At 47.2% G+C, this 25,509-nt stretch overlaps 1 long non-coding RNA gene across 1 annotated transcript; it reads right to left on the bottom strand.

Moving 5' to 3' along the window:
- Nucleotides 1-19,951: 19,951 nt before the first annotated feature.
- On the bottom strand, nt 19,952-22,679 carry LOC140418450 (uncharacterized). Its single transcript, XR_011945048.1, has 2 exons — nt 22,235-22,679; nt 19,952-22,196 (listed from the first exon to the last, which is right to left on the bottom strand). It is a non-coding gene; the product is annotated as an uncharacterized lncRNA (long non-coding RNA).
- Between the last annotated feature and the right edge of the window lie 2,830 nt (nt 22,680-25,509).

Below are 25,509 nucleotides of genomic sequence, written 5' to 3'. Positions count from 1 at the left end.
TAGTTTGCAGGCTGCTGCCAATATGACTCTCCAACAGGATATTACGGTGTATAGCTTCCACTCGGTCATCGCACTACTGAGGCAACTGCAGACTCTGCATCTTACCGCAGCTCGTCAGAATAGGTATGAGCTATACCTTTTGAACAATCCACATCTGACATTTAAATATTGTACCACTATCAATCCAGCCTGTTTTCTTAGCGGTCCCCCTGTCCATGAGGACGCACCTGGTCACGACTGTTTAGCCTTGATTCAGGAAACTACCACAATAAGGGACGATCTGAGTGATATTCCGTTAGAACAACCTGACATGATTATGTACATTGATGGCAGTGCATTAGTAAGCCCCACTGGCCGGAGATTGTCCGGTTATGCAATCATAGATCAGGATGGTCTGATTCTAGAAGCGGCAGCTTTCCAGACCCCTTATTCAGCTCAACAAGCCAAACTTTTTGCCCTCACCCGTGCATGTATACTTGGGGTAGATCATCGGGTAAATATTTACACTGACTCCCGATATGCTTTCGGGGTAGTTCATGACTTCGGACAACTCTGGAAGAATAGGGGACTCCTTACCTCGGCAGGCACGGAAATATCCCACCGGGGTTTAGTTAATGACCTACTGCAGGCCCTTCTTATGCCCACGCAAATTTCCGTTATTAAATGCGCTGCCCACACAAATGGTAAGACCCCAGTTGACGTTGGTAATGAACGAGCAGATTGTGCAGCGCGGACAGCCGCGCAAATTCAGCAAGTGATGGTGCCTAAAATGTTAAGTCAGACTAAACGATCTACTATAAATATGTCTGCTTCTGACCAGTCAATGCCAACCATCCAAGACGTCATAAGGTTACAGGAGGACGCTCCTGAGAGTGATAAACAAATGTGGAAACAGTTAGGTTGTACATATGATTCTGTTTCCTCTTTATGGACCATGCCAGCACATCAGACTTGTATGTCTGATGTACTGGCTTTATGGGTCATTGAATGTGTACACTTTGCAACTCATTGTGGGGCTCGGGGGACTAGTGATTGTTGCTGGACACTTGGTGGCACCCTAAAATGCAGGGGTTGGCCCAGAGTATCAGTAATCGGTGTTTGATTTGTCAGCAATATAACACCGGAAAAGGTATCCCTTGTGGGATGGGGCAAACCCCGTTGCCCAGTGGTCCCTTTGAGACGCTACAAATGGATTACATTGAGTTGGAAAGGTGTCAATGTTATAAATATGTTTTGGTCATTGTGGATGGGTTCAGCAGATGGGTTGAGGCGTATCCGACTACCGATAATAAAGCTGCTACTGTGGTTAAAGTTCTGATGCGGGAAATCATTCCCCGGTACAGTATACCAGCTCAGTTGAGTTCTGATAATGGGCCTCATTTTCTTGGACAGAATAACCTGCCTCCCTTCCCCAGTGCTATTTTACAGGTGTGGAGCATGATGGGGTGGCTACACACCGTCTGTGTGATATTCGGCCTCCCCTCGCTTGGAGTGTTATTGGCGACGGACATGGAAAAGGGGAATATTATCTACATTTGTAACCCCAACCAATCTACAAGGATACATCACCTATGCAAAGGTGATGTTCTTCACTGCCCCCATATACGAGGACATGGTATCGACTCATCGAAGGTCGTCAAAGTTAAGGAGAATGCAGGAGTCATGAAGCAATTGCACCGGTCCCGGCGATGGGAAGGGAACATTATATGGACATTGCCTTGTTTTTGGAATACATGTAAATTTGATTTTGGATGTGTTAAGATTGGTGCAATAAAGGTAACATCAGGCCGTCAGTAGAGCGTAGGAAGAGGCTGTGAGAGAGAGAGAGGGACTAGAGAGAGGACGGGGCGTGTGAGAAGGGAAGTACAGCTAGAACGTAGGTTACCGGGAGATACACTTAATTTAGTTAAAGGCCAAACTGAGGAAAACCTGGGTAGTATGAATCTCTTCTACCAGATTTACCACCGCTTGTATGGGCACGGACGGGTTGTCTGCTACCCGAACCCCGCAGCGGTGTCTAGGTTATTTTCTGTTTCACCGCTTTGGGGCACTCCCCAAACGGTGGTTCATTGTCAGTGTTCCGAGCCACCGCCCGAGCAAGTCACTCTTCCTTACGATCCGGGTTCAGCACCACCGGCTATTTGCCTTCCCCTTCCTCGGGATAATTCCCATTCACAGTATGATAGGCTGCAACGGTGGAGGGCATATATACCTAGCCACTTCACTCCCAATAGGGATTCCCGGTCGTACGAGAATTGTTTCAGCAGTGAAGGATACGGCTGTTTGCTGGTAGAGGTGGAAACGAATATAACATGTCTGTTCCCCACCTGTACGGACAGGAGGTGCCATATCACCCAGGCGTCTGGCCAATGCGTTTGTTACAACACCACTTGCGTTCCATTGAACGCCGGCCTCCAGCTCCTTTGTGGCTGGGCGAATGTCTCTCATATCACTGTTGGGACTAGGGCTTTCCGCCTTGCTAGGCGGCCCGAATGGGCGTTTCGAAGCTGGATAAACTGGGCTACTGGGGGATCCGTACGCAACCGATATACTGATTGTGATGCTAGCCTGCACACGGAGCAAAGATACTACTTTTTATTTAATGGCACAGCGACCAATGTTTTGTCACCCCCATTTCCCCGCCTAATTGCTATTGGGACTCTAGTCCCTACCACAGTCCCCTGCCCTTCGGCGTGGAAGCTGCATAATCAGTTAGCACGGCGGGCAGTCTCGGCTGAATTTTGCGAGAACTGGAAAAAACCTCAGGTTCTCGCACCCAACCGGGGTCACTCAGCCGGATGAGGTTCTGAGCGTCTTGACACTGGGAGGTGTGGGGGGTTCCTTGGCTGTCAGCAATAGGAATTATTTTATTTGTGGCCTTACCATCTTGGGAAATGAAACCTTGGGAGCCCTCGGGGCAATAACCAAGGAATTGTCTCAGCTACGGTTGTTTGCAATGCAGAACCGGTATGCTCTTGACTATCTTCTGGCCCGTGAGGGTGGGGTATGCGCCATAATGCAGGGCAAGTGTATCATGGGAGTTCAGGACTTGACCGCTAACATCACTAAATTTATGGATCACAGACGGGATCACCTGGACGGAATGCAGGATCCTGGCTCTTGGGGTAACTGGGGATTTGGAGGTTGGAAGGACTGGTTGATAAATATGGCCATGTATTTAGTGGTGGCTATCGGCTGCATTTTTGTGGGCCTAGCCATCCTTAAATGTGTGATGGGTAGAATGCGGGGTGCACTGGAACAGATCAACGCCCCTAAAATCCTAGCTGTCAAAATCCATGAGGGTGCAGCAGATGAAGGGGGGCTACGCCAGGAATTGGAAATGCAGCGACGGATCTTTTTAGATGAGGAACCGTAGCTATGGATTGGATAGTTCGGTTATCATGGAATGATAATAGGAGGGAATGACGAATGTGATATAAAATAGTTACTTTAGAGATATTAGTCAATGTAATGTAGAGGTAGGCCAGTCTAATTCTGGTGAGTTCACAGACAAAGGATTTCAGACCGCGTGGCAAAGCAAAGGAAGAGGTGTGTCCACCAAAGGAGGAGAAAAGGATGCTGGGTAATAGGGGCCAGAGGAAGGGATTGGAAGTGAGCCAATCAGAATGTCTGACCAGGTCAGGAGGGGTATTGGATGACCTATGGGAATTGTGTATGTGAAACTTGATACCATTTGAATTGATTTGCAGAGATCCCTTTGTCTCTTTGTTCAATCGCTTTCCGGGGTGTAGGAGACTGGATGTGTCTTATGCCTCTGAGATGAATCAGGCTTGCAAGCCAAATAAAATAACTAATGCTATACCTGCAAATCCATCTCGACTTTTATTGAGGCCAGACTGACGGGTAAAGAAATTTCAACCCAGGACCATCTCTCACACTGTATACGTCCGTGTTGCTATCTCTACTCTGGTCTGACCTACTGGTGGGACAGGACATTTTGACAGGAAGAATAAAAGAGAAGCACATTATCTAAATGGTGAGAGAGTGCAGAGCTCTTCAGTTGCAGAGGAATCTGGGTATCACAGAATCTACGGCATGGAGACAGGACCTTCGGCCCAAACTGGTCCATGCCAGCCCATCTAAGCTAACCCCATTTGGCCCATATCCCTCTAAATCTTCCTGATCCATGTATACACCTTTTCAATGTTGTCAATGTCCCTGCCTCAACCACTTCCTCCGGTAGCGGATTCCACATACGTACCACCCTATTAAAAAGTTGCTCCTCAGATTCCCATTAATTCTTTCCCCTCTTAACTTAAAGCTATGCCCTCTAGTTCTCGATTCCCCAACCCTGAGAAAAAGACTGTGCATTCACCCTGTCCATGCCTCTCATGATCTTATACACCTCTATGAGATCACCCCTCAGTCTCCTACGCTTCAAAGAAAAAGGTCCTGGCCTGTCCAATCCCTCCCTAGAACTCAGTCCCTTGAGTCCTGGCAACAGCCTTGTAAATTTATTCTGCACTCTCTCCAGTTTAATAACATCTTTCCCATAGCAAAGCAGCCAAAACTGAACACAATACTCCAGGTGCGGCCTCATGACGTCCTGTAGAACTGCAACATAACTTCCAACTTCTATACTCAGTGCCCTGACTGATGAATGCCAAAAGCCTTCTTCACTGCCCTATCTACCTGTGACTCCACCTTTAGAGAACCGTGCACCTGAACTCCAAGATCCCTCTGTTCCATGATACTCCCTCAGGCCCTACCATTCACTGTGAAAGTCCTACCTTGATTTGACTTTCCAAAATGCAACTCCTCACACTTACTGTATTGAACTCCATTTGCCATTTCTCGGCCCACTTCCCCACCTGATCAAGATCCTGCTGCAATTTCTGATAATCTTCCTCACTGTCTACAATATCACCTATTTTAGTGCCATCTGCAAACTTACTGATCATGCCTTGTACATTCTCATCCAAATCGTTGATATAGATAAGCAGATACAGCTTAATTGGGAAAGCTAACAGAATGTTGCCCTTTATTGTGAGGGGAAAGTTAATTACATAAATAGGGAGGTTGTGCTTCAGTTATCCAGAGCACGAGTGGGACGATAGCTCCAATACTGAGTACAGTATTGGTCTCCTTATTTAAGGAAGGATGGAAGGGTGTTGGAGGCAGTTCAGAGGTTTACCAGACTGATACCAGGACTGGGTGGGTTGTCTTCTCAGGAAAGATTGGGATTGTATCCCCTGGGGTTTAGAAGAGTAAGGGGCAACTTGATTGAAACATATAAGATCCTGAGGGGTATTGACAGGGTGGGTGTGGAGAGGATACATCCTGTTGTTGGAGAATCCAGAACTAGGGGTCACAGTTTAAAAATAACCTGTCGCTCATTTAAAAGGGAGATGAGGAGATTTTTTCTCTCTGAGGATCGTGTGTCTCTTCCTCAAAGGGCTGTGGAAGCCGAGTCTGCGAATATTTCTAAGGCAGATTTTTGGATTCTTGGTCAGTAAGGTGGTGATAGGTTATCGGGGGCGGCGGTGAGGTAAGCAGGATGCAGGTTTGAGGTTACTATCAGATCAGCCACAATCTGATTAAAGGAGCAGACACTAGGGGCTGAGTGGCCTCTTCCTGCTCCTTGTGTGAATGAGACATCGGCAATAAGGTGTGATCCACTGAGTATGACCATGTCAGCTTGTTACTGACTGGACTGTGGAGCTGTAGGCAAAGCCATGTTTAATAATTAATTTTAGTTTATGTGTAATGGTCAGGTAATTGAATCATAGAATCTCTACAGGGCAGGAGGCCATTCGGCCCATTGAGTCTGCACTGACACTTGGGACGAGCGCCCTACCTAGGCCCACTCTCCCGCCCAATCCCCATTACCCCACCTAACCTTTTGGACACTAAGGGGCAATTTATCATGGCCAATCCACCTAATCTGCTCGTCTTTGGACTGTGGGAGGAAACCAGAGCACCCGGAGAAAATCCATGCAGGCACGGGGAGAATATCGAAACGTCACACAGACAGTCTTCTGCCTCCCTCCCTTCTTAAACAGCATTGTGACATTCGCCATTTTCCAGTCCTCTGGGACCCTTCCTGCCTCCAGTGATTCCTGAAGGATCACCACCAATGCCTTGACAATCTCCTCCGCTATTTCTTTTAGAACCCTGGGGTGTAGTCCATCCAGTCCAGATGTGTTCTCTTGAAGTATTAACCCGAGAAATTGTAATATAAAACAATACAGAGTCTAATGTCACAATAACTAAGACGGAGCCCTGTAATATAAATGGAAACATGGTCTTCAGTAGTAATAACAAAGACTGGGCCTGGTAAACACAATATGTTTCATGTAATAATTAATAAGGTCAGAATTATTTTTAAAAATGATCTGCAATTACAGTTAGAATTACATTTTAAAATGCTGAAAAATAAATCGTGAAAATAATTAGTTATAATTATGGAATACATTTGCAAACAGTAATGGGTTTGCACACAATTAGAGATCTTAGTTTTATTTGAAAAGTACCAGGAGACAAGGGTTCAGTTATGTGGAGCGATGAGAGATTTGTGGAATCATTCAACACAAGACCATTCGACCCATCATATGCGTGTTGTCTCTTTGAAATAGTTCTCCAGTTAATCCCACTCCAGGGCACTTTTCCTACACCTCTAATTTTGCCACTTTGAGTCTGTATCCAATTGCTTTTTGAATGTAATTATTGAAAGTAGTGACCCAGTCAGGCAGTGCCACCAACCAGATCAAAACTTCTGCCTGAAATAAACACCTCCTCATCCGGCCACTTGCTCCTTTGCAGATGATCTGAAATCTGTGCATCCTCTGGTTCTTGCTGGTTGGAAGTTTCTCCCCATCCACTCCATCAAAACCCTTCATGACCTAAACACCTCAATTCAACCTCGCCTGGATCTACTGACATTTCTCCCAGATGGTTTGTCCAATAAGGTGCAGCTTCAATGTGTCATTGCTGATGTAGTTCTCCCGCTCCGACAAGGGGATCAGATGCTTGATCTGGGCATTCCCCGAGTGCGGAACTTCGAGTGTCTTCATGTCATTCACAAACCACACGCCATTGACACATCGGTAAAGCAGAATGTTCAGCTTGTGAGAATGTGTCTTCCCAGCTGGGTCACAATTGCTCACTGAGGCAGAGAGAGTGGAAAAGTCATCGTCCTGCCGAACATTCTCAGAACGCGGGCGATTGACCTTTGGCCGCTGGATTAACGTCCTTTGACCTTTTGGGGAAAAGGTAACATACCATTGAGTCTTCAGTTTGAAATTGCTCTCGATAATGATGCCGGAATAGATGTTTTCCCCATCATGTCATATCCTTTGATGTCCCAGGCGTGGCTGAAACTTTCTGACCTCTACAGCCTCATGGTAAATGGGATGGTGGTAATATCATGGTGTTGGCTGATGGCATCCGTGGGTAAAAGGTGCACTTGGTAGACCAGCAAACGTTCCTGGAGCAGGTAGCTGGAGATTGCCTCGGGCAGGCTTCCTCTGGCTTGGAGATCATACAGTTTCTCTGGGGGCAACATAGGGTAGCGAATGTGATGCAGCATTTCCTCAGTATGGGCAGGATGCAGGGACAGCCAACTCACCAGGGCTTTGAAAAGGACTTCATCTTCCACAACCAGGTCCGACCTTTGGAAGAGAGCAGAGAGTTGGTGGGGTTCCATCGATAACCAGTCTGGGGACTTTATGATGGTGCCAATGTTCCAGGCTATAAACCGGAAGCATTTCTCTTCCAGTTGGGTCAGGCCAATCAGCTTGGCATATCTCTGCCATGTGATGGCACGGTTGGAGGAGCCCAGGGCAGCCACATTGGCCAACAATAACTGCTGGCAGCTTTCTCTCAGCTCCTGGACGTTGTACTCTTCTGAGAGAAGGTGAAGGGGAAGCACATTCATGGTGCTGAGGGTGACACTTCCGTTGTAGAGATACCTCAGGAAATGCTGGAAGTGATCCAGGCACTCCTCTTCCTCAGTGAGGTGGACAGTCTGGTCTTTAACATCCGACCAACGCTCAGTGTCCAACAGGGTCCTGAAGACATCGCTGCGCACAACCAGGATGAACTTGTGGGCGTTCAGTGTGAGCTTTTTGTTCACAATCAGTTTGATGTCGCTGAAATCCTCCTTGTTGAACAGGGCAGAGAGGGTATTCACGAAGCTGGTCTGCTGATCGAGAATCGTCAATGGCCCAGTGACATCCATCATCTGTCAGTGAAGTTCAGCACTAACTAACTAGGAGCAAGGAGACAGTGAGCAGGGATAATGGATACCAATGGAGAGCAGAATGTGACTAACGGAGCCTCCTTACCCCAGCCTTCACCCAGGGATCTGTACTGGGGTCTCAGATACTCACTATATTTCTGAACAAGTTGGGTGAAAGACTATTTTTAAAATAAATTTGGAATACCCAATTCTTTTTTTTTCCAATTAAGGGGCAATTTCGCATGTCCAAATCACCTACCCTGCACATCCTTTTGGGTTATGGGGGTGAAACCCACGCAGACACGGGGAGAATGGGCAAGCTTTACACGGACAGTGACCCAGGACTGTGACTGAACCCGGGTCCTTGGTGCCATGAGGCAGCAGTGCTAATCACTGCGCCACCGTGCTGCCTCTGGGTGAAAGACTAAAGACCATATTTCTAAGTTTGTTGATCACACTACAATGGCATAAAAATAAGTAATGTAGATGGGATAAGAAGGGGTGGCGCAGTGGTTAGCACTGCTGCATACTGCAGTGAGGACCCAGGTTCGATCCCGGGTCACTGTCTGCGTGGAGTGTGCACATTCTCCCCGTGTCTGCGTGGGTCTCACCCCCACAACCCAAAGATGTGCAGGGCAGGTGGATTGGCCATGCTAAATTGCCCCTTCATTGGACAAAAAGAATTGGGTAATCTAAATTTATAAAAAGATAGTAGATGGGATCAGAAGCTGGGAGAAAGTTACAAAGGTGCATTGTGACAGGTTAAGGGATTGGATCAAACATTCCATTCTGAATGCTGGGAAGCGAGGAGCAGATAAGCAGAAAACTTTAAGCATCCAAATCTGCTCGACAGATAGAAAAATAATGTAACAAGATAATGGATTGTTGGCCTTTATGTGGGGGGAACTGGACTACAAATAGGTTGACCTTGTGTTTCAATGATAGAGAGATCTGGTTCCATCCATCTGGAGGCTGTGCTCAGTCCAAGGCATCACAATACAGGAAGAATATGTATTGGCCTTGGAGGGTGCAGCACAGATTCACGAGAATGTTGAGAATAAAAGTCCAGACTCACTGAAGAAGAGGCATCAATCTCTCCTGTACAAGGTATCATTTCAATCTTCCTGTTTGATATAGGATTGATTCTCTGTCTGTCTCTCTGATGTGCTTTGTCACAAACTCTCTTTCTATCCCTCTATCATTGCCTCTTTGGTTGTCTTTTTCTCTGTCATAGAATTTACATTGCAGAAGGCCATTCGGCCCTGAGTCTGTACATACGAACATAAGAATTAGGAGCAGGAGTAGGCCACCTGGCCCCTCGAGCCTGCTCCGCCATTCAATGAGATTATGGCTGATCTTTTGTGGACTTAGCTCCACTCTCCGGCCCGAACACCATAACCCTTAATCCCTTTATTCTTCAAAAAACTATGTATCTTTATCTTAAAAACATTTAGTGAAGGAGCCTCAACTGCTTCACTGGGCAAGGAATTCCATAGATTCACAACCCTTTGGGTGAAGAAGTTCCTCCTAAACTCAGTCCTAGTACTGGCCTTGGAAAGAGCACCGTACTTAAGCCCAGGCTGCCACCCTATCCCTGTAACTCCACCTAACCTTTTGGACACGAAGTGACAATTTATCATGGCCAATCACCTAACCTGCACATCTTTGGACTGTGGGAGGAAACCGGAGCACCCAGAGGAAACGCACGCAGACACGGGGAGAAAGTGCAAACTCCACACAGACAGTCACCTGAGGCCCTGTAGCTGTGCGGCATCAGTGCTAACCACTGTGCCACCCTCCATACCTGCCTGGCTATGTCTCTCTCTCCCTTTCCTGTCTCTCCAACTCTCTGTATCTCTCTATCTCTTCCACTATCTCTGCTTCTCCTACTCCATACCTGTATTGCAGTAAGATGCTACAGTAACGTCAGAGTTCTCACCACTGATTTAAACGTTTGAACGAATGACACTCTATTAGAGCAGGCAGGAATCTTTAGCTCCCTACTTTCACTTCCTGGTTCTGACGCGATTTCTCACTGATCGGGAACAATAAATTCCACCCATCCCACACAGGAGCCACCAACATAAAACCCTCAAAAACAAACTTAAAGACAGAAAGAAAAACTCCCGAGGGACATCACAGGTATGCAATATCAGACAAAACAAAATGTTTACCAAGCCAAAGGGGAGGTAAGAGCAGAATCTGGATCAGTGAAGTAGGTTTAACACCCAGCTCTCCCTCAACATCACTTCTCTTGACCCTCTCCACTGACTCCAAAATCTCACACTCGGTTCTGACACCCAATTGGAAAAGTAAATAATTCATATATAGATATATAATTGCATTAGAAGCAGTTCAGAGATGGTTCACTGGACTAATTTCTCAGCTGAAGGGCTTATCTTATGAGGAAAGGTTGAACAAGTTGGGCTTGAACCCACTGGGGTTTATGAGAGACAATCTTACAAAAACATGGAAGATGCTGAGGGGACTTGATAGGGTAGATATCTGGAGGCAGTTTCCTTTTACGGGGAAGATTAAAATTAGTGGACATTTCAGAGAGCTCCCTCTTAAAACAAGATGTGGAGATGCCGACATTGGACCGGGGTGAGCACAGTAAGAAGTCTTACAACACCAGGTTTAAGTCCAACAGGTTTGTTTCAAATCATTAGCTTTCTGAGCACAGCTCCTTCCACAGGTGAGTGAAGAGGTGGGTTCCACAAACACATATATAGACAAAGTTAATGATGTAAGATGATACTTTGAATGGGAGTCTTGGCAAGGAATTAAGTCTTTACAGGTCCAGGCGGCACAACAGGAGAGAGTGATAATCACAGGTTAAAGAGGTATGGATTGTCTCAAGCCAGAACAGTTGACAGGATTTCGGAAGCCCAGGCCAGATGGTGGGGGTGAATGTAATGTGACATGAATCCAAGGTCCCGGTTGAGACCGTATTCATGCATCCGGAACTTTGCTATCGGTTTCTGATCGGCGATTCTGCGTCATCACGCATCCTGAAGGCCGTCTCGGAGAACACTTACCCGAAGATCAGAGGCCGAATGCCCTTGACTGCTGAAGTGCTCCCCGACTGGAAGGGAACATTCCTGCCTGGCGAGTGTCACGCAATGTCCATTCATCTGTTGTCACAACCTCTGTAAGACATGTCAGATCATTGACATGGATACCCCATTACACGCGAGAACACCACCCACCAGGCACAGGGCACATTCTTGTGCGACTCGGCCAACGATGTCCACCTCATACGCTGTAGGAAAGGATATCCCGAGGCGTGGTACATTGGCAAGACCATCGAAAAAGTCTCTATAATCGGTGTGACTGCCTTGGTGTCTCAGCAGGTTGGATGAACAAGTGAATCCCTTCCCACACACAGAGCAGGTGACCGAATCTCTCCATTGTGAACTCGCTGATGTCTCAGCAAGTTGGATAAATCTCTGAATCCCTTCCCACACATGCAGCAGATGAATGGCCTCTCCCCATTGTGAATGCGCTTGTGTGTCTGTAAGTGGGATGACTGAGTGAATCCCTTCCCACACTCAGTGCAGGTGAATGGCTTCTCCCCAGTGTGAACTCGCTGGTGTCTCTGCAGGTTGGATGAATCACCAAATCCTTTCCCACACACTGGGCAGGTGAATGGCTTCTCCCCGGTGTGAACTCTCTGATGTCTCAGTAGATCGTACGACATTCTAAATCTCTTTGTGCAGTGACAGCAGCTGAACGGTCTCTCCTCAGTGTGAATGTCTGCATGATGGTCCATCAGTGCAGGGTTTAGAAAGCAACTCCCACAGTCAGAGCATTTAAAATGTGTCTCATTGCTTTGGGTGCCTTGTCGTTGCTACAGACTAGACGACTGAGTTAATCCCTTTCCACACCTGGAGCAGGTGAATGGTCTCTCCCCAGTGTGATCGTGACGGTGTCTCACCAGGCTCGATAGCTGAGTGAATCCCTTTCCACACATGGAGCAGGTGAATGGTCTCTCCCCAGTGTGAATATGACGGTGTCTCACCAGGCTCGATAACTGAGTGAATCCCTTCCCAGACTCGGAGCAGGTGAATGGTCTCTCCCCAGTGTGAGTGTGACGGTGTCTCACCAGGCTCGATAACTGAGTGAATCCCTTCCCACACTCCGAGCAGGTGAATGGCCTCTCCCCAGTGTGAATGTGACGGTGTCTCACCAGGCTCGATAACTGAGTGAATCCCTTCCCACATTCCGAGCAGGTGAACGGTCTCTTCCCAGTGTGAATGTGTTGGTGTTTCAGCAGGTGGAATGAGTGAATGAATCCCTTCCCACACTCGGAGCAGGTGAACAACCCCTCACCTGTGTGGAATCTCTGGTGATTCCGCAAGGCGGATGACCGAGCGAATCCCTTCCCACACTCAGGGCAGGAGAACGGCCTCTCCCCAGTGTGAACCCGCTGGTGTGTCAGCAGGTTGTATGAATCACTGAATCTCTTCCCACACTCAAGGCAGGAGAATGGCCTCTCCCCAGTGTGAACTCGCTGGTGCCTCTGCAGGGTGGATGAATCAATTAATCCTTTCCCACACACTGAGCAGGTGAATGGCTTCTCTCCGCTGTGACTGCGCCGATGGGTTTCCAGCTCACAGGGAGCACGGAATCCCTTCCCACAGTCTCCACATTTCCACGGTTTCTCCATGTCGGTGGCTGTGTCTCCAGGTTGGATAATAAGTTGAAGCCTCGTCACGTGTGAGGTCTCTCCCCGCTGTGAATTGTGAGATGATTTTGAGGCTGTGTAAGTGGTTGAAGCTCTTTCCAGTCAGTAAACTGGAACACTCACTCGGGTGTAGGTTTATCTCGGTGCTTTTCCAGTCACACTGATGTTTCCACAGTCAGTTCACTGGAACACTCACTCGGGTGTGGGTGTATCTCGGGGCTTTTCCAGTCACACTGATGTTTGTAACCCTTTGAAGCAGACAGAACACACAAACATTTCTCATTGTAGATGCAAAAGCCGATGATATTCATGTCCTGATGAATCGAATAACTGTCAGATCTTGTCTTGATGTTTGGTTTGAGATTTCTGTCTGCAAATCCTCACTTCTAATATCCTGTGAAAGGAATTTACAAAATTAATTCGTGAGAACAGGATAGAAATGCAGAACAGACAATTCTAGTTTCTGTGGAACATTCTTTCCTCCCTCAATCTTCAAAATCTGCAAATCTCCAGACCACACGGTCTCCCTCGTTTCCCCCCTGCAATATATACACTCGCAATTCTCCTGAAGGTGCTGATTCAAGCTGATGGACAGATCCATGCTGACTGCCTCCTGTCCTAGACTCGGAGATCACAGGAAATGGGAGCAGAAGTAGGCCACTCGCTCCATCAGGACTGCTCTGCCATTCAATAAGGTTATGGGTGAAAAGTTTGCCCCTTTGTCTTCCCTTTTCACCCCAGCAGCCTCCGCATTCAATAGTTCATCTGCCATTTCTGTCAAATCCAGCACGATGCCACCATGAAACAGATCTACTCACCACCCGTCAGCATTCTGCAGGGACCTCTACCTATATGACACCCTGGTACACTCCTCCATCTCCCTCAACCCCTTACTGCATTTCCTCCAATGCATTCGCAGAAGATGCAATACCCACCCCACTACTTCCTCCCTGTCCAAGTTTCCAAACTCTCCTCTCAGCTGAAGCAGCGTTTCATTGCACCTCCTTCAATTTAGTCTACTGCATGTACTGCTCCCAATGTGGTCTCCTATACACTGGGGAGACTAAATGCTGACTGGTTGATCTTTGCTCAGTCCACAACCTTCCTGTCAGTTGCCATTTTAACTCACCATCTTGCCTTTGGCCTGCAGCAATGCTCTAGCTGTGCCCAATACAAACTGGAGGAACAACACTGCATCTTCCGATTCGGCGCATTCCAGCCTTCTGGACTCTACATTTAGGTGAACAAATTTAAACTGTGAACCTTCCTTCTGAAAGAGGCCCACTCCCCCCGCCCTATCCCCCATCTAACATTTGAACACCAAAAGCAACTAAGCACAGTCAATCCACCTAACCTGCACAACTTTGGACTGTGTGAGAAAACCTACGCAGACACAGGAGAACGTGCAAACGCCACACAGTCACTCGAGCCAGAATTGAATCCGCATCCCTGGCGCTGTGAGGTAGTAGTGCGAACCACATGTGCAATAAATGTCTCTGAGGCAGATTCCTGCAACTTGAGATAAAATATGTCCCTGTCTGGCGGCGGGGCCAACCTAGATCTCTGGGGGTCGCTCCCTGTGCATGCGTCCTTCTTCAGGTTGCCCTCAATAAAGATGGCGCTCATGCATGCGCCCTCCTGTATATCGCCCAGTTTCAAAAAGGCGGCCATCAATCCGGGCCTTTCACCGGAACCGCGAAAGCTTGGTGCAAACAGCGTACCAGGAGATTCATATTCGGGCTTCGGAGGCTCTACTCAGTGTTTATGAAGCCTTCCAATCCAGGCACCGGCTCCACCGCTCCCTCCTTACCGGGTGATTTCTCAATTTAAATCACTGCTGATTCCAACCCAACTCTCACCTTCAGTAACCAGACTGCGCTTGCTCTGCATCACAATGCCCGGCTGATTGACGGAAGGTCGCGACCAATAGGAAGAGGGGGCTAAACTACAATGAAGTTATTGTGAAAATCCCCTAGTAGTCACACTCCGGCGCCTGTTCGGGTACACGGAGGGAGAATTCAGAATGTCCAATTCACGTAACAGCATGTCTTTTGGGACTTGTGGGAGGAAACCGGAGCACCCGGAGGAAACCCACGCAGACACTGGGAGAATGTGCAGACTTCACACAGACAGTGACCCAAGTCGGGAATTAAACCTGGGTCCCTGGCGCTGTGAATCAACAGTGCTAACCACTGTGCTACTGTGCATAACATTGAGAGAGGAAGGTTTGTGTTATTGCTGATGAGAAGCAGCAGCTCCAGTCAGACACGCACATACTATCTATCCATTCTATCTATCGTACACATCAAAACAGAGAAAATAGGAGCAGGAGAAATTCATTCGGTCCATCGAGCCTGCTCCACCATTCAATATGATGATGGCCAAACATCTAACTCAGTAGTTTTGTTCCTGTACCCTTTGATCCCTTTAGCCACAGGAGCTATATCTAATTCCTTCTTGAAAACATACAATGTTCTGGCCTCAACTGCTTCCTGTGGTAGGGAATTCCACACGCTTACCACTCAATGGGTGAAATAATTTTGAAATGTCTCCTCATTTCAGTCCGAAAAGGTTTACCCCGTATTCTTAGACTATGACCTCTGGTTCTTGACAGCCCCACCATCGGGAACATCCTTCTTGCGATTACCTAGTCTAGTTCTTTTAGAATTATATAAATTTCTGTGAGATCCCACCTCATTCTTCTAAATTCGAGCAAATTCAATCCTAACTGACTCAATCTCTCCTCATAGTCAGTCCCACCATCCCAGGAATCAGTCTAGTAAATTTTCGCTGCACTCCATTCAAAGAAGCACAGAATAATATTGCAGAGGGCTTTGGCCCATCGAGTCTGCCCCAACACATGAAAAACACCTGACCTGTCTACCTAATTCCATTTGTCAGCACTTGGCCCATAGTCTTGAATGTTATGACATGCCACGTGCTCATCCAGGTACTTTTTAAAGAATGCGAGGCAACCTGCCTCTACCATCCGACCAGGTAGTACATTTCAGACCATCACCACCCTCTGAGTAAAAAAGATTTTCCTCAAGACGCTCTTAGAATCACATCAGAGCAAGAACATCCTTCCTCAGATAAGGAGACCAAAATTGCACACAGTATTCCAGGTGTGGCCTCACCAAGGTCCTGTAGAACTGCAGCAAGAATCTCTGCTCCTAGGTATGAATCCTCTCGCTATGAAGGCAACATACAATTTGCCTTCTTTACTGTCAGCTACACCTGCATGCTTACCTTCAGCGACTGGTGTATGAGGGCACCCAGCACTCATTGCTCATTCTCCTCTCTCAATTTATAGCCATTGCGATAATAATCTGCCTTCCTGTTTTTTGCTACCAAAGTGGATAACCTCACATTTATCCACATTATACTGCATCCGCCGTCCATTTGCCCACTCACCCGTTTATTCCTCCTATTTATTTTAAATGAGTTAGCACCTACCATAAAATGCCACACAATATAACTACCATAGTCATTTTTAATCTGGAAACGTAAAGCTGCCGTTTCACTCTCAGTCAGGGACAGATCCCAGTTTTACACCAGCTCTGATTTAACAGCGCGTTTCCAGCATTCACCATTGTTTTTCCTGACTCTGAACACAGGTGTAAAGGAGACTCCTGTTCCATGTCTAGGAGCTCTGAACCATGGAAGAGAGCGGCTGGAACATATTTCTTACACGCCACAGGTTAACCCACATGGGGACTTTGCTGTCAGTGAAGAGAGATGTGAAAGACCAATGTGCCATTTGTCCCTCTCAGTGTGACCCTGAAGGACTGTGTCCAGGCTGAAGTTCTGTTCCTGCCGTGTGATCCTCCCCCAGATTGTCTTTTCTGAACTCCAGACAGGTGATGTTAAAAACTCAGGTAGGAAAGATAAAAACCTGCAACAATATTTTTAAAACAAAGCTGATTTATTTGACATTTATCTGGAATATTAAATTCCAGCCGAGTTTCAGGGATTATTAACATTCGCTAAAGCAAACAGCAACTTTCAGAATGACCATGGTTCATTCCTGGGTGTGGTTAACAGCAGCAATTTTTTTTCTTTTTAACAAGTTTTTCCAATTAAGGGGCAATTTAGCAGGGCCAATCCATCTACCCTGCACATGTTTGGGTTGTGGGGGTGAGACCTACGCAGGCATGGGGAGAATGTGAAAACTCCACATCGACAGTGACCCATGGCCACGATCGAACCTGGGTCTGCAGCGCCGTGAGGAAGCAGTGCTAACCACTGCAACGCCATGCCACCGTAACAGCAACAATAACAGAGAATACAACCTCTGTAATCACTGTGATTCGCTGGCGTGTCAATAGGTTAAAACACCAGTGAGTCCCTTCCCACACATGGTGCAGGTGAACAGCCTCTCACCAGTGTGAATGTTGTGTGTCAATAGACATGTTTTGCTTTTAAATCCCTGCTCACGCTCAGAATATTGATAGGTGTGAATAAGTTGACGTTATTGAAGTGGGATGACTGAATCAATCCCTTCCCATACATGGAACAGGTGAATGGTCTCTCTCCAGAGTGAGTGCATTGCTGGACACGGAGTTTATCTAAACCCAGTCCCACAGAGAGATCCTGAACCCAGTCCCACAGAGAGATCCTGAACCCAGTCCCACAGAGAGATCCTGAACCCAGTCCCACAGTGAGAGATCCTGATCCCAGTCCCACAGAGTGATCCTGAGCCCAATCCCACAGAGAGATCCTGAACCCAGTCCCACAGTGAGATCCTGAACCCAGTCCCACAGAGATATCCTGAACCCAGTCCCAGTGAGAGATCCTGAACCCAGTCCCACAGTGAGAGATCCTGAACCCAGTCCCACAGAGAGATCATGAACCCAGTCCCACAGAGAGATCACGAACCCAGTCCCACAGAGAGATCCTGAACCCAGTCCCAGTGAGAGATCCTGAACCCAGTCCCACAGAGATCCTGAACCCAGTCCCACAGAGAGATCCTGAATCCAGTCCCACAGAGAGATCTTGAACCCAGTCCCACAGAGAGATCCTGAACCCAGTCCCACAGTGAGATCCTGAACCCAGTCCCACAGGGAGATCCTGAACCCAGTCCCACAGAGAGATCCTGAACAGTCTCCTGTCAGTGTGAACATGTTAGCTCCACAGAAACTTCATCCTTCCCACATCCAGATATTTAAAAGATCTTCCGTCAGTATGAATTTACTAGTGTTTTAATAGGTTGAATTACTCAGTGAATCCCTCCCCACACATGGAGCAGGTGAATGTCCTTTCGCCGGTGTGAACTCACTGGTGTTGCTGCAGGATGGACAATCGGCTGAACATCTTCCTGCACTGAGAGCAGATGGAGTGGAACCGGAGTGAATGTACTGGTGAACCATCAGTGAATGTGGGTTTTACAGCTCCTGTCACAGTCTCAGCATTTAAACCCTCTCTCTGCAGTATGAACTCACTGGTGTGTGGGGGGGCTTGATGGAAGGGTTGGTCACAGAGAGATATTTGTCCGAGTTAATTTTTTACTGGAGAGAATTCTTAGAGACAGGATCTACTCCCATTTGGAAGCAAATGGACGTATTAGTGAGAGGCAGCACGGTTTTGTGAAGGGGAGATCGTGTCTCACTAACTTGATAGAGTTTTTCGAGGAGGTCACTAAGATGATTGATGCAGGTAGGGCAGTAGATGTTGTCTATATGGACTTCAGTAAGGCCTTTGACAAGGTCCCTCATGGTAGACTAGTACAGAAGGTGAAGTCGCACGGGATCAGGGGTGAACTGGCAAGGTGGATACAGAACTGGCTAGGCCATAGAAGGCAGAGGGTAGCAATGGAGGGATGCTTTTCTAATTGGAGGGCTGTGACCAGTGGTGTTCCACAGGGATCAGTGCTGGGACCTTTGCTCTTTGTAGTATATATAAATGATTTGGAGGAAAATGTAACTGGTCTGATTAGTAAGTTTGCAGACGACACAAAGGTTGGTGGAATTGCGGATAGCGATGAGGACTGTCTGAGGATACAGCAGGATTTAGATTGTCTGGAGACTTGGGCGGAGAGATGGCCGATGGAGTTGAATCCGGACAAATGTGAGGTAATGCATTTTGGAAGGTCTAATGCAGGTAGGGAATATACAGTGAATGGTAGAACCCTCAAGAGTATTGAAACTCAAAGAGATCTAGGAGTACAGGTCCACAGATCATTGAAAGGGGCAACACAGGTGGAGAAGGTAGTCAAGAAGGCATACGGCATGCTTGCCTTCATTGGACGGGGCATTGAGTATAAGAATTGGCAAGTCATGTTGCAGCTGTATAGAACCTTAGTTAGGCCACACTTGGAGTATAGTGTTCATTCTGGTCGCCACACTACCAGAAGGATGTCGAGGCTTTAGAGAGGGTGCAGAAGAGATTTACCAGAATGTTGCCTGGTATGGAGGGCATAAGCTATGAGGAGCGATTGAATAGACTCGGTTTGTTCTCACTGGAACGAAGGAGGTTGAGGGGCGACCTGATAGAGGTATACAAAATTATGAGGGGCATAGACAGAGTGGATAGTCAGAGGCTTTTCCCCAGGGTAGAGGGGTCAATTACTAGGGGGCATAGGTTTAAGGTGAGAGGGGCAAGGTTTAGAGTAGATGTACGAGGCAAGTTCTTTACGCAGAGGGTAGTGGGTACCTGGAACTTGCTACCGGAGGAGGTAATGGAAGCAGGGACGATAGGGACATTTAAGGGGCATCTTGACAAATATATGAAGAGGATGGGAATAGAAGGATACGGACCCAGGAAGTGTAGAAGATTGTAGTTTAGTCGGGCAGTATGGTCGGCACGGGCTTGGAGGGCCGAAGGGCCTGTTCCTGTGCTGTACATTTCTTTGTTCTTTTGTTTGTTCTTAATTGGTGGAAGTGAGGAAACTAGCAGAGGCAGCTGTTTGGATTGTCTCGCACTTATTGGAGGTGGGGATGGAGGAGACAGGGGAGAGGGAGAACATTTCAAAAGGACCTAACTTGTCTTCGAGATATTAAAAAGATTCAACATGATGTGTGTGAAATAGAAAATTGACTTTTTTCACTTTTATCCACACTATTAACTACAATAATTGGGCTGGAGTTTATTAACAACAGCAGAAACAGGCCCCAATGAACATGGTTCAGTCCTGGATGTGATTAACAGCAAAGTTCAATCACTGTCGTTACTCGTGAAGTCGCTGGTGTCTCAGCAGGGCGGATGAGTGAGTGAATCTCATCTTACACACAAAGCAGGTGAATGGCCTCTCCCCCGTGTGAACTCGCAGATGTGTCCGCAGATTGGATAAGGTAGTGACTCTCTTCCCACACTTGGAGCAGGTGAATGGGCCTGACGCAGTGTGAGTGCGCTGGTGTATCAGCAGGGCAGATGACTGAATGAATCCCTTCCCACACATGGAGCAGGTGAATGGCCTCTCCCCAGTGTGAGTGCGCTGGTGTATCAGCCAGTTTGATAAGGTAGTGAATCCCTTTCCACACATGGAGCAGGTGAATGGTTTCTCCCCAGAGTGAACTCGCTCATGTGTCAGCAGGTGGAATGAATGAATGAATGAATCCCTTCCCACACTCGGAGCAGGTAAATGGTCTCTCCCCAGTGTGAACTCGCTGGTGGACTGTAAGTTGAGATGACCATCTGAACCTAGTCCCGCAGTGAGAGCACCTGAATGGTCTCTTGTCACTGTGAACACGTTGATGGGACTTAAGTTCACTGGAGCTTTTAAAGGACTTCTCACAGTCTGAGCATTTGAAAGGTCTCTCCAGTGTGAGTCCGCTGGTGTTTTAGAAGGTTGTTTGACTTTGTAAATCCAATCCCACACACGGAGCAGGTGAATGGCCTCTCCCCAGTGTGAGCGCGTTGATGTGCTTCCAGCAATGATGGGTAATTGAATCCCTTCCCACAGTCCCCACATTTACAGGGTTGCTTCCATGTGCGACTGCGCTTGTGTCTTGACAGGCCAGAAGAATGGCTGAAACCTCGTCCACACACAGAACACGTGTACAGTTTCTCCCCACTGTGAACGGTGCTATTCCCTTCTATGTTCAAACTCTGATAATATTCGGAGTATGATAAACTGAACCAGTTCATCAGATCCTGATGTGATGCTTGGTTTGAATTTTCTGGCTGCAAATTGTCCCTTTCTGATACCCTGTGAAATTGATTTAAAACCGAAAATAGGGAGTGAGAGAGAACCCACAGAAACACAAAGACAGGTTGTGAAATTGAGCTGAATGAATCTGGTCATTTGTGGGGCCGGCACTGGGAAAAAGTGACCATGAAAACGGCTGGATTGTCATAAAAATCCAACTGGTTCACTCATGTCCTTCAGGGAACCTGCCACCCGGTCTGGACTTACAGACGATGCTAACCTCATGTCAGAAAGAGAGAGGGGGTGAGGCGGGGTGATGGACAGTATATTATATTCTTACAACTCCATCAGATCTTTGATAGAATCACCCAAACTCGGAACCTCCACCCAGAAAAACCAGGACAATAGTTTATAAATTTAGGTACCCAATTCTTTTTTCCCCAAAATGGGCAATTTAGCATGGCCAATCCCCCTGCCCTGTACATCTTTTTGTTGTGGGGGTGAGAGCCACACTTACACGTGGAGAAAGTGCAAACTTCACATGGAGAGTGACCCGGGGCCGGGATTGAACCTGGGTCCTCGGTGCCGTGAGGCAGCAGTGCTAACCACTGCTCCACCCTGCCGCCCAGAACAGGTGTATGTGAAAACTATCACCTCTAAGTTTCCCACAAAGTCACATTCATCCTGACCTGACTGGCATCCAGAATAGAATGAGCAGAAAATTCCTTCAAGTAAATATTGAGAAGATCAAAGCCAATGTCTTCAATCCCTTCCACAAACTCCACTCCCTTCCCACTGACCATCCATCTCCCTGGAAACTGAACCAGACAGATCACAACGCCAGTATAATATGTGACCCTGAGATAAGCTTAACCACAATCTACACCATCTCCACTCCAACTCAAACTGAAACAAAAAAGGCTTTCACAAGGGAATTGGACAAGCCCCTGAAGAGAATAGAAGTGCTGGGCTACTAGGGAAGGGTTGGGGAAATCGGACTTTCTGATTTGCTCTTGCAGAGAACCAGCAGGGGCACAATGGGATAAATGGCCTCCTTCTGTATTGTAATCATTCTATTGCAGCACAACATACAAATTAGGAGAAGTGGGTTATTCGGCCCCTCTAGCCTGCTCTGCCATTCAATATCATGGCTGATCGAAGAATAACTACAACTGGACATTTTGCCTACCCACAGTAATCTATCCCGGAGGCCAGGGACCAACCTGCAGACCCAGTACGTCCCCCAATACAAGGGACCAACCTGCACACCCAATACGTCCCCCAATACAATTCAATGTTTAATTGGTCCATCTCTATATCTAGAATAGATTCAGTGACCATTGGCTGCTATAAAATAAAAGCAAAAGACTGTCGTTGCTGAAAATCTCAAATACAAAGAGCAAACACTGGACAAACTCAGCAGGAACTTAATCAAGGATTCAGGAGGGCTAAAAGGTCACGAAAAGTAATTGGCAAACAGGATTAAGGAAAAACACAAGGCTTTTTATACATATATAGAGAGCAAGAGGGTAGCCAGGGAAAGGGTTGACCCACTCAATGACAGGGGAGGGAATCAATGAATGGAGCCAGATGAAATGAGCGACGTACTAAATTAGTACTTTGCATCAGTATTCACCAAATAAATGAAATGAAAATCGCTTATTGTCACAAGTAGGCTTCAAATGAAGTTACTGTGAAAAGCCCCTAGTCGCCACATTCCGGCGCCTGTTCGGGGAGGCTGTTCGGGGAATTGAACCATGCTGCTGGCCTGCCTTGGCCTGCTTTCAAAGCCAGCAAATTAGCCCTGTGCTAAACAGCCCCTAGAGAATGACTGGGTGGATGATGAATCTGGGGAAGGGCGTGTAGATATTCTGGGTCACAGTGAGATCAAAAAGGAAAAGATGTTGGGCGCCTTGAAACCATCCAGCTCAATATCTCCCAAGGGCCTCATGGGATCTACCCCAGAATACTGAGGGAGGAAATTGCTGGGGTCTTGACAGAAATAGTTGTATCATCACCGGCTACAGGTGAGGTCCCAGAGGACTGGAGCATACCTAATGTTGTTCCTTTGTTCAAGAAGGGTAGCAAGGATAATCCAGGATATTACAGGCTGATGAGCCGCCTTACAACAGTGCTTGGGAAATTATTGGAGAGGATTCTTCGAGACAGGATTTACTGCCATTTGGAAGCAAGTGTACTTGTTAGCGAGAGGCAGCATTGTTTTGTGAACGGGAGGTCGAGTCTCACTAACTGATCATGTTTCTCGAGGAAGTGACGAAGATAATTGATGAGGGTAGGTCAGTGGATGTTGTCTACATGGACCTCAGTAAGGTATTTGACAAGGTCCCTCTTGGTACTCTGGTACAGAAGGTGAAATCACACGGGATCAGAGGTGAGCTGGCAAGATGGATAGAGAATTGGCTAGGTCATAGAAGACTGAGGGTAGCAGGGAAGGGTGCTTTTCTGTTTGGAGGGTTGTGACTAGTGGTGTTCCGCAGGGATCAGTGCTGGGACCTTTGCTGTTTGTAGTATATATAAATGATTTGGAGGAAAATGTAATGGTCTGATTAGTAAGTTTTCGGATGACACAAACGTTGGTGGAATTGCGGATAGCGATGAGGCCTGTCAGAGGATACAGCAGGATTTAGATTGTCTGGAGACTTGGGCGGAGAGATGGCAGATCGAGTTTGATCCGGACAAATGTAGGGCAGCACAGTAAGACATTGGTCAGCACTGTGGCTTCTCAGCGCCACGGTCCCAGGTTCGATTCCCCGCTGGGTCACTGTCTGTGCAGAATCTGCACTTTCTCCCTGTGTCTGAATGGGTTTTCTCCGGGTGCTCTGGTTTCCTCCCACAGTCCAGAGACTTGCAGGTTAGGTGGATTGGACAGGCCAAATTGCCCTTAGTGTCCAAAACTGTTAGATGGGGTTATTGGGTTACAGGGATAGGGTGGAAGTGAGGGCTTAAGTGGGTCGGTGCAGACTCGATGGGCCGAATGGCCTTCTTCTGCACTGTATGTTCTATGTCTATGACTTCCTTACTGTGTACTCAATGCAATGCCCCTAATAATAAAGCCTACAATACTTTCTGTTTTATTAACTGCTCTCTCAACAAGAACTGCCATGTCCATTAGCAAATTTAGTTCCAATACAATTTGTTCCATCATCCAAAGATGTGTAGGTTAGATGGATAGAGGCTGTTTAGCACAGGGCTAAATCGCTGGCTTTGAAAGCAGACCAAGGCAGGCCAGCAGCACGGTTCAATTCCCGTAACAGCCTCCCCGAACAGGCGCCGGAATGTGGTGACTAGGGACTTTACACAGTAACTTCATTGAAGCGTACTTGTGACAATAAGTGATTTTCATTTTCATTTCATTGGCAATGCTAAATTTCCTGTTCGTGTCCAAAGATGTGCGGGTTATGGGGATAGGGTGGGGGATTGGCCTAGGTAGGGTGCTCTTTCAGAGAGTTGGTGCAGTTTTAAAGGGCTGAATGGCCTCCTTCTGCACTGTACAACTGCTATGGTTCTAAGTCATTAACATAGATCTAGATAGTTGTGGCCACAACACTGATCCCAGGGGCAGTCCATTAGTTAGTGTGTGCCAATTTGAAAATGACTCATTTATCCCAACTCACTCTTTGCTGTTAGTTACCCAGACCTCGATCTGTGCGAATATATCACCCCCAACACCATGAGCTCCTATCTTATGCAGTAACCTTCTTTGAGATACATTACTGAAAGCCTTTGGAAATCCAAACACACAACATCTACTGGTTCCCTTTATCCACCCTGCTTATTATATCCTCAAAGAACTCAAGGCTCCTCTGTCTTTTTGGAGGGGAGGATAGGGAATAGAGGGGAGAGGGAGATCCCTTCAAAAGGAACTAACTTGTGTTGAAGATATTAAAAAGACCTAACACACTGTGTGCTCAGCACAAAACTGATTTGACTTTTAACCGGATTATTCATTCCTAGAACAGGGCTGGACTTTCTTAAACTCCGAAACAAACCCTGAAGGACAAATGGATAAACAGCAAAATTCAATCAAAACAGTTATTTGTGAGCTCGCTGGTGTCTCAGCGGGGTGGATGAGTGAGCAAATCCCTTCTGACATATGGAGCAGGTGAATGGCTTCTCCCCAGTGTGAACTCGCTGGTGTGTCAGCAGGGTTGATGACTGAGTGAATCTCTTCCCACACATGGAGCAGCCAAATGGTCTCTCCCCGCTGTGAATACGCTGGTGTTCCAGCAGGTCGGTGGACCAGTAAATCCCTTCCCACAGACAGAACAGGTGAATGGCCTTTCCCCAGTGTGAACTCGCTGGTGTTTCAGCAGGGCTGAGGAATTAGTAAATCCCTTCCCACAAACAGAGCAGGAGAATGGTCCCTCTCCAGTGTGAATTCGCTGGTGTGTCATCAGGCGTGACGACCAACTGAATCCCTTCCCACACTCGTTGCAGGTAATCGGGCTCTCTCCAGTGTGAATTCGCTGGTGTACAGTGAGGTCAGATAATTACCTGAACCCAGTCCCACAGTCA

The sequence above is a fragment of the Scyliorhinus torazame genome, chromosome 5 (genome assembly GCF_047496885.1).
Source record: "Scyliorhinus torazame isolate Kashiwa2021f chromosome 5, sScyTor2.1, whole genome shotgun sequence".
Taxonomy (NCBI): domain Eukaryota; kingdom Metazoa; phylum Chordata; class Chondrichthyes; order Carcharhiniformes; family Scyliorhinidae; genus Scyliorhinus; species Scyliorhinus torazame.
The sequence above is the reverse complement of the archived record's forward strand: the minus strand, read 5'-3'. Positions and strand labels throughout refer to the sequence as shown.